The sequence below is a fragment of the Calidris pugnax genome, unplaced genomic scaffold (genome assembly GCF_001431845.1).
Source record: "Calidris pugnax isolate Ruff unplaced genomic scaffold, ASM143184v1 scaffold20, whole genome shotgun sequence".
NCBI lineage: Eukaryota > Metazoa > Chordata > Aves > Charadriiformes > Scolopacidae > Calidris > Calidris pugnax.
In genome coordinates, this window is record NW_015094510.1 from 27,179,361 (window position 1) to 27,188,886 (window position 9,526).

The window sequence follows — 9,526 nt, forward strand, 5'->3', positions numbered from 1 at the left end:
TGCTCAAGCAGGGGGGTTGGACTAGATGATCTCTAGTGGTCCCTTCCAACATTAAACCTTCTGTGATTCTGACATCTAACTAAAGCTTTGACTCTATTGAGCTTTATATGAATTAACATTAAACCCCTATTACATGCTTAGGTATTTGAATGCTTCCTTACTGGTTTCATTTCAATATAGATGTATATATTGCTTAGTATTGTTAAATTTTACATTTTCAAATTAAGCACTTCAAAGTTGAAAACTCTTTTAGTGACTCTTCAGTTGTTGCTCTTTATAAGGACCATGCGACCACAGCTTGCCCTGCCCTTGCCCCCAGCACAGTCTTATGGCTTCAGAGATTTTAGCCCCACAAAGATAATCAATTCTGCTGTCATTATTTTGGAAGAGGAGGTTAGGACACTGGCCAACTTGGCACCTGCTGCAAAAATGACAGGTAAGGAATCCTGCAGGAGGGAAGGGGGAGCGTTGTGTGAGGTTGTGTTAAGCAGCATTCTTGCACTTCAGAAGTAAAGGTGCTCTGTATTGGTGAGTTTCACAATTCCTTAAGAATGTTGGGTTTTTTTGAATTAGAGAAAGTTGGTTTATGTACAATCTAGATACCCTGTTGGTTTTGGAAGATCCAAAATATTCTCAAACTTATGAGGTCATAACATCTCAACTATATAAATTTTTCTGTAATACAAAGTTTATGCTGATTTTCTGTAGTTTTAAAGCTGTAGAATCTGAGAAAACTATCTCTTAGGCTTTGCTGATACACATCTTTGCTACTTTATAATAATTTTAATTCTGAAATCAAAATAATAATAAAACGCGCCTATTTAAATGTCTCTAAAGTTTTCTTAGTGGTTCTCTCATCTCAGATTGTGTAATTGTAAACTTGTTTGCAGAGCGTGTAGCGCAGTGAGATCCTGACTTCTGTTAAAGTAGGAGCGCAATACTGATGCTGCTTAACTCTCTGCTACGTGTGCTGGTTTAATTACATCTCGTTTACAGCAGAGATTTCTAAATTTGTTTCAGACTGTAGGTAAACGAGCTGTAAGTTTCTCTGACAGGCGATAGAGAATTTCTAGAACAGGACCTAAAATAAGCTCATGAAATTTTAACCGTTAACTTCCAATGCAGAGCGGTTCAATGGGATCATATGCTTTTGATCTGTCATGTTCCTTAAGTATTCTTTGTTAATTGGTGAAGTCACATCTATATGTCATTATTTCTAGGTGAAAGAGGTGATGAGGGTCAAGGGTTATTCCTTTGCTCCTTCAATAGTTTTGTACTTCTTAGCTGTTCATGGTAGGTAAAGTATCACAAAATGCCCAGGTGCTTCACGTCCACGGAACAGGGCATGTGAGTTTTGAGTGGAGAAAATGATCCTGTTACTTGGATGTTTTTCCAAGCTGCTCAGCAGGAACACAATCACTGAAAGTAAAAATCTGAACATCTGAAGTAATTTCTGCTGCATTAATGACAACATAGGTAGGACAGTTAATTATGAAAATCACTGTCTGATGAGCCAGCTCTTGCTGCGCTGCAGATAGGGGAGGGGGCTGTATTCAAAGATACAGGACTGAGTTGCTGTTTCATGTAGGATTATTTTCATGACTTTGTATGGCTACAGCCTGACAGTTCACAAAATTCTGCAAAAGCATAATGTCTATATATCAATATATATTAAAAATGTAACACTTTATTATACTGTGTGATAGAAGCCCAAGTGTTGTTAAGAAGTTAGACTTTATTCCCTTCTGCTGATCTTTGAAATTGTAGGGGATCTTTTTCACAAAAAAAAAAAAAGGATCCTTCTTTTATATTAAATGCACTGTCTTACATCTAGGAACATAATGATTTGCAAATGAACAGTTTTTATTAAATTTACAAAGTACTTATACATTTCAGGATCTTCAAATTCAGACCTTGCTTAAGCTGAACGGATGAGATCTTTGTCCTTTCTGTTTAAATAATTTTAGACATGCTCATCGTTCCCCAAATGCTGAAGAAATAGTTTAACTTCTGCATGAGTGAACTTTTGCAATCCAGGCAAATCAGAAGAAAAAATGACCCTCGATTGTAGTATTGTCACTGGGATAGGTTTATTAACCTTGCCACTATGTGACTGCCATTGTTTTTTCTTTTTTGAAATCTGATTCCAGAAGAGGAGTATTATTGCATTCACATTCCTCGTTCTGTGTAAGATCCTAGCTTCAGGTATCCTATACCTTGAAAGTTGTGAAATAGATAATGTTTTTAATAGTCTTGTCAAGGAAATTTAATGCCTTCCTGGCTCAGTTTGAGTAGTATTTGCTCTTTTGTTTCTAGGAACTTAATTTTGCTTTTCAACCTTAACATGGTAATGTTCACTTTTTCCCTTAAATACTTAATTGCTTCTAGCTGTCTGCAAGTATAAGCTCTTAAGGAGAGAATTTGGGGAACATAAGGTTGGGAAAAGCTACGTTGAGGTTTGTCTCCTGTAATCACTGGCAGCCATGCAGTGAAGCCCAAGTGACAGTTTACTCTCTCATGACCTTATTGTTGCAAATGTGTGCGTTTGTCCTCAGCAGGGGCTCATGATTAAGGTGAGCAGGTTTGGCCAGACTTGAGTGAAAACTAAGGGAAAAATGGGGAGGAAAAGATTGCTTGGCCATTTAAAAATGTCTAGCACTGAGTCTTCTCTTTGTATGTCAGCAGCCAACATTGTTATCTGTTACCTTTTGATAGGTAAACCTGAACAAATGCAAACATGAACACAGCTCTGTGGATCCTCTCGGGTTCCCTTTGGAAACCCTAAATAAATGGCTACAAGGGATTGTGTGTTTTCCTGGGAACAGCTCGGCATTGGAGTTCTTCCTTTCTGTGATGGAGAGTGCCTCTGCTGCTCTCAAAGCCCTGCCTTTGCCTGCGGGTGCAGGATGTCCTGTGGTCCACTTCAGTGCGAGTCAAAACTTGCCCGTGCTGCTGGTCTGTGTTGCTAGGTAATGTTTAAAGTAAACATGAAATACAGGGGGAAATGGAGGGGGGAATCTCATTGTTATAGTAACCACCAGAAATCCTGTTAATTTAAAAAAAACAAAACAAAACAAAAAACAAAACCAAACCCAAACCTAACCTGTTCTGTCCCTGAAACCAGTGAAGCTGCAGAGCATCAGTGTGCACGGTAAATGTAAAACTTCCTTCAGTGTTGTAGATTGTTGGGGCTGTTTCTGGCTGGTGTGCTGCTCTGGCACCTTGGAGCTCATCTCACATAGCAGTTCTGCACTGGAAGGACAGGAGTGGCAAGTAGACACTCTGTCAAGCAAAATATCTGCTACTTGAACTAGGTTGTACTGAGGAGCTGGTTTTCTGCTTTCCCTGATAACGGGCGATGTGTGCACAGCATCCGTCAGCGTGTGCGTGGCCCATCTGCTCTCTCCAGAACAGGCGTGTTTATCGAGCTGTTCGCCTTTCAGAATATTTCAGATCCATTTCGCTTGGCACCATACCCACTTTGAGCTTTAATTTAAAGAAAAGGTTTATAGTATGAATGAAGATGATTCAGAGTCTTGTTACTTTAAAAATATCTATTTGCTGGGTTCCTGCACGCTCTTAAAAATCCTATCTTTCAGCACTCGCTGCTAGGATACATTCAGGTCTAACAAACTAATTACTGTTAATCATGAACATTGGGGTTTATATAAGGTAGAGAGGTTGGAATCATCTTAATTTCTTGTAGAAAGAGAATCCTGACAAAATACTGCAGAGGCAGAAACATACTGCTTAAAACACCCCCAGCCTCCCCACTAGAATAATCACTTTATTTGAGTTAAGGTAAATGATTAATTAGTAGAACTACCATATGGTCTTACTGGCTGGTTTTAGGGGTTGTCTTCAAAAACATACCAGATTTATTGGGCTGAGTTGTGCCGCTCATATCTGCCAGTTGCCAAGAATCTGGCTTTCTCTCCAAGTAAATCTGGGTGGCCAAGAGAGAGAGGATAACGTACACTGGCTGTTAAGGAAACTGGAGAGACTGGGCCGGGCCTTTGGAGGTCTTAGCATTGCTCTTTATAAGATAGGGGGGGAAAAAAGGAGAAAAAGCCTAATTTTTATTTTTATTTTTGCATAATATTGAAATACAGGCTGGAAGGTGGGCAGTTTGTAGTTGTAGCTTCCCTTTGAGATGGGTGCACGCTTATCAATAGTTGGATTAGTTTCACCATGTGGGAGTCATATCCCAGGACACTAATATTTGTCCAGATGACAACTCCAGCCTGGTCCTCGAGGCTGACAGTCATCACTGCAGCCATTAGCCAGGTATTTGACCTGCTGGCACTCATAAAATTACAGCTCTAGTTATAAAGGGTTAGAAGGCTGTGCTCTGCCATCCCTGCTTTAGCAAGAAAGTACTAACTAGCTGAATGTGTTACAGAATAGGTAACAGAACTTTTGAAACTGAATATATAGCAACCTGCACCGTGTGCATGTGTGGGGGGGGATGAGAAAGGAAGAAAATGGGAGAATTCATGGATTAACAGCACTTTTAATAGGACTCAGACATTAAATTATGCCAACTTTGAAATCATATTTATTCTGAGCTGCTAGTCTCAGCCTTTTTTCAGCTGTATCTGATAAGGTAAATGCTACCTTTATTGTAAGTGTTTGTGGTTGTGTTGTGATTTGCATGTACCTCACTTCTGAGTTGCTTTTTGGGGCTGTTCCTGAAGTGAAGCTGGTCTGAAAGGTGCAACCAGTGTGTGGCTTTCCAAAGTCATTTTTTCTCTAAGAAATACTTAGCAGGGCATGCTAAGTTTTCTTATCAGCAAACAGGACCCCAAGATGTTGGTAAATTGTTTTCAGAAGTCTTTAAGAGCATACAGAGTTCTTCATCCCCTTGCCCTGCTGTCACTGGAGGCTTTCCAGGCAGTCTGTCCCTCCACAGACACTTCTCTGGGGCTCCTGCGCTCTGCAACGTGTTTCTGTGTGTGCTCCCCCAGCCCCAGCAATGGATTATGTTAAACCTGTCAAACGTTGCAGCACTCACATGTTATTTTAAAGCAGAGGGATCTGTGAAGAGGTGATTTTTTTGGGGCAGGGAGCTGTTGATTTTTAAACACTTTAGGTAATTATTTTGCATGAGGACTCTGGAAGAAAACAGAGTTCAAGATGAATACCCTTATTAACACTTTCAATTATTATTTAGGCCTTTTTGAATATAATTAAAATAGTTTTAATTATGAATTAACAAATGTAATAGGAATAAAATTGTGCTCTGACTTGCTGTTTGTTCTTCCAACTGCACTTACTGCAAATGCAAGCAGATCTATTGCAAGGTTTTACCTTGTCAAAAGGTCAAAAGTCTTAAACTTTTGCATCAATTTCTAATACTTTTAATATTAAAATGTATTTTAATGAGACTTGTATTGTAGTTCTGAGATATTACTGTGAAGTAGGACAACATTTTGGTTCAGTTGTATTATTTTCATATATAGCTTGGCCCCTTTTAAGTGTCTGTTGAAGGTCTGTGCAACAGTGGGTTGTGGGATGGGGAGGAGGCTGTATTTGTGCTTCCACACCCTCAGTACAGCTGCAGTGGGAGCCGGTAGTTCTCAAGTTTCATTAATAACTCTGTGTTGTGTGCAGGGATCCCAATTATTTTAGTGGCAATAGTATGAGAAGGATAAAGTGTCACTTTGGCCACCTGCATTAGCAGGCCCAGAAGATGACAGTATTGTGTATGTCATGCGTGTTTTAAAAACCCTCCAAAGAGAAATGACTTGGGAATCTTCAGAGCAGAACTGCACTTAATCTACTCCAAGTAGAAGTATGAAAATGTAGGAACTTGTTAATGTTCTTGGAACAGCTGTTGTTTAACTGCTGAGGTAGTAAAATCAAATTTAAAATCTTGAGAGAAATCTGTGTAGTAACCATTTAAGTGGTAAGAATGGGTAGAGAATAAATGGATTTTTTTATGGTAATGTGAAGTTTTATTATGGTTTATTTCTCCATTTTATACTTATGGGTATTTGAAAAGAGAAGCTACTGTATTTTCTAGTTTGTTTGAAGTGTTATTTACTGTCTTTTTATTTTTTTAGGTTACTATTAAAATCTTAAAATGCAGATGAAGACTGGCTTGTGCAGAATCCTCCTGTGATCTTATGCATACAACAGGGAATCCTAAACCAAGTTTTAGTACAAGGTATGTATTAGGCTATTTGGCTTTATTCAGCAATTACTGAAATTAGGCGCCCTCTTCTTGTTCACATTTGCAATTTGATGTAATTCTGCTTCTACACTTCAAACTAATACTTGCCTTCAGACAATTTAATTCCTTGCATAATTCTTGTGATATATTACTGACAAAGACTTGAAGTCTTGCAGGCAGCTCAAAATCTGGCTGGCCATAATGTGTCTTGCATCCAAAAACCATAGTGCCACATTACTGTGATGAGCTACTGGATGTTACTGATACATTGCACTCAGAATCCAGTTGGTAAGATCAAGATTGTAGGCTGCAGTTCTTAACAGTCATCGGGATTAGCCAGTAGGTTTTGGTCTGGAAAGGTGTGTCCATGTACTCTGACAACCTGCAGTTGAATTCTGTTTGTGTACACACAAGTATGTAGTGTCATCTACCCTGGTGTTGGAAGCATCTCTCTGGGACTGACGGATCTGAAAGTTTTAAAGGGAGATTTATGCAGTTTGTTGTGTTAGTTCTGATAGCTTTGAAATTTCAACGTATCAGTTGCTTTTACAAAGTAGAAATAATTTTAAGTACTGATGGAATTTCACTGAGATGTGTAAGTTCTACTGATAACGCAAGAGGAACTTGGGTTAGTTCTCCGCTGTGTTTGTTTGGCCTGGTAAAGGTACTCAGAGCTGTCTCTGTAGCTGTGTTAACAGTAAATAGAGACCTATATACATAAAGAACAAGATATTTTGAGCTATTTATTAATGACATGTGGAAGATGTCCCTGTCCAGATCTCACCAGTGCTGAGGAGAGGGGAAGGATCATCTCCATATGCTATCAACTCTCTCTCTAATGCAGTGTAGGATGCCTTTGTGGCCAGGTCACATTCTTTGCTCTTGGACTTGGTGTTCAGCTCCATGTGCCGGGGGGGGTGGTCCTTACCTGCACAGCTGCTTTCCAGACAGTTGGCTTCCAGACTGGTGCCTGGGATTATTCCTCCCCAGGTGCAAGATTTGGCATTTCCTTCTGTTGAACTTCATGAGATCCTGTGGGCCCATTTCTCCAGCCTGACAAGGTCCCTCTGGGATGGCAGCAGGATCCTCTGGCTTATCAGCCACTCTCCTCAGCTTTGTACCACCTGCAGACTTGCTGAGGATGTGCTCTGTCCTATCACACAGCTCATAAATGAAGATACTGAAAAGGACTGGCCTCAGTACTGATTCTGGGGGTACTCTGCTACTTACTGGCCTCCAGCTGGACTTTGTGCTGTTGATCACAACCTTCTGGGCCCAGCTGTTCAGCCTGATTTCAGTCCATCTCACTGTCTGCTATTCGGGCCTGTAGTTTTTCTGCTTGTCAGTGGAGATACTGTGGCAGACAGTGTCAAAAGCTTTCCTGAAGTCAAGGTAAGCAATAACCACTGCTCTCCCCATATCCACTGAACTGGTCACCTCATCACAGAAGGCCATCAGGTTAGAATCCTTAAGGGTTTGCAAATGACCCCTTTGTAAATCCATGTTGGCTACTTCCAGTTACCTTCTTGTCCTTCTTGGTCTGGAGATGGTTTCCAGGAGTAGTTGGTCCATCACCTTCATAGGGCCTGCAGTTCCCTGGGTCTTTCTTCCTGAAGATTGGAGTGACATTTGCTTTCCTCCAGTCCTCGCACCCCTCTCCTATTTGCCAGCCCTTTTTACCCAGGGAGAGCACCCTCGCAGCACCAGCAGCCAGCTCCCCCGGCTGCCTCCCATCAGGTGTGTCCAGTTTAAGTGTTCCCTGCCCTGGACCCTGTCACCCATTCGATACTGAAGAAAGGGGCTGAGGAGGGGGGAAAACTGCTGGCACACTTTGTGTCCTGGTTCTGCATTGCCCTGTACTTAGGAGTTCCCCGTTGTTTTCTAGTTATAGTAAAATCACAGTAAAATTGTGATATAAAAATAACCACATAATAATGTGTCAGACACAACAGGTTACAGAAATAAACAAGCTATAGGCATTTACTCACAAAATCTAAAAATGACAATATGGTTAAAAACTATCAGAAAAGAAGTAGTAATAGAAAAAAACACTTGATTTTTTCAAAGTTTGACTCCAAAGAGATTTTTGTATCCAGCTGACATTGTGTCCTGACCATGTAGCTGTTGGGAATGCTGTCTTCTCCCTTGTCCTTACGTATCAGAGTGCCCCTGTGCCAAAGAGCTGTTTGGGAGCCTCCGTGTTTGGCAGCTTTCCCAGGTGTCTCAGAGTTTCCTTCCTGTGAAAGGGAAGAGCTGGTGGCCAAGGTTCCTTGGAGATACAAGTGTTTCTTTGACTGGCTAAATAATGGCTCCTTGTCTCAGTGGAGTGATAAAATCCTTTCTTTCTCTTTCCCCATTCCTTTGTGTGTGTGCACTTCAGGTTGCAGTGTGAACCTGACTGAGGAAGCCTAATGGCCTAATAAAATGGTGTTAAAGATTGAGGGAAGGTCAGATGAAAATGTGAGTGGATTGCATCGTATTTGGGGCAGAGTGTGCAATAGCAAACAGAAAAAATTACAAAAGACTCTGGGAGAGCAAGGCAGATCAGTCACGTAGAAAAAGTTATACCTGCTCAGTTTGTTCTGCCTTTCCTTGTTGCTGAGCAGTGTTTTGCAGCGCTGAGAGCTGCGGCCCGGCCTCCCTGTGTCACTGCATCCCCTTCTGCAAGGCAGAAATACACTTGCACACAGTTGTGTTACACCAGAAAATGGGCTCCCTTTTCATCTGTAGCCAAGTCAAAAACCTTCTGTCAGGCTGCTGCTGCTGAGGCTCCTGGAAAGTGGTAGAGAACTCCAGGGAACCTCTTGGAAGGGCTGTCTGGGAAAGCATTAGTGTTTCCCGGCTCTTTATCCAACTGTATTTGCTAATGGATTGCTCCATCGGTTGCTATTTGAGTTTTTGTAGTTTGCTGGACTTTGATAACAGAAGCACCAAGGAAGTGACCACTAAAGTGTCTCTTGTAACTCCTCACCTGAATCATATCCATTTCCTGAACATGTTCTCCATTGCCTTAGGTGTTCATGAAACCCCACAGAACTGAAATGGCCTTCTGCTACACCCTCATCGTGTGCAAAGTGCTGCTCTTCAACTTGGAATTGTAAAGACCATCAGAGGTGAGAATACAATCACACTGTCACTCATCAGGGCACTTAACAGTGGTTGTCACTTTTGTGATGTGATCTGTTTCCTTTGTGCTCGTTTATCAGTCTCTTTGCATTCCTTTTGTGCTCAACCACTGTTCCTTTTTCCTTTGTTGCTCTCTGTGCCCTTGGGGCACAAGAATAATGCTGTTCTCCAATAAAACAGTAACTAAATCTGTGGAGATGGATGAACTCATCACTCTCACTTCAG

General features: G+C 41.1%; 1 protein-coding gene across 5 annotated transcripts in view; it reads left to right on the forward strand.

Annotated features, from left to right (window-relative positions):
- The window catches only part of PSPC1 (paraspeckle component 1), a 63,659-nt gene that overhangs the window by 50,777 nt on the left and 3,356 nt on the right, over nucleotides 1-9,526 (forward strand). For 4 of the 5 annotated variants that reach the window (XR_001414501.1, XR_001414499.1, XR_001414500.1 and 1 more), the window contains exons 7-9: nucleotides 2,716-2,969; nucleotides 6,066-6,169; nucleotides 9,190-9,288. The gene's annotated coding sequence lies outside the window, so the exon portion shown is untranslated. The remainder of the gene's footprint in view (nucleotides 1-2,715; nucleotides 2,970-6,065; nucleotides 6,170-9,189; nucleotides 9,289-9,526) is intronic. The other variant, XR_001414504.1, reaches the window with a different exon arrangement.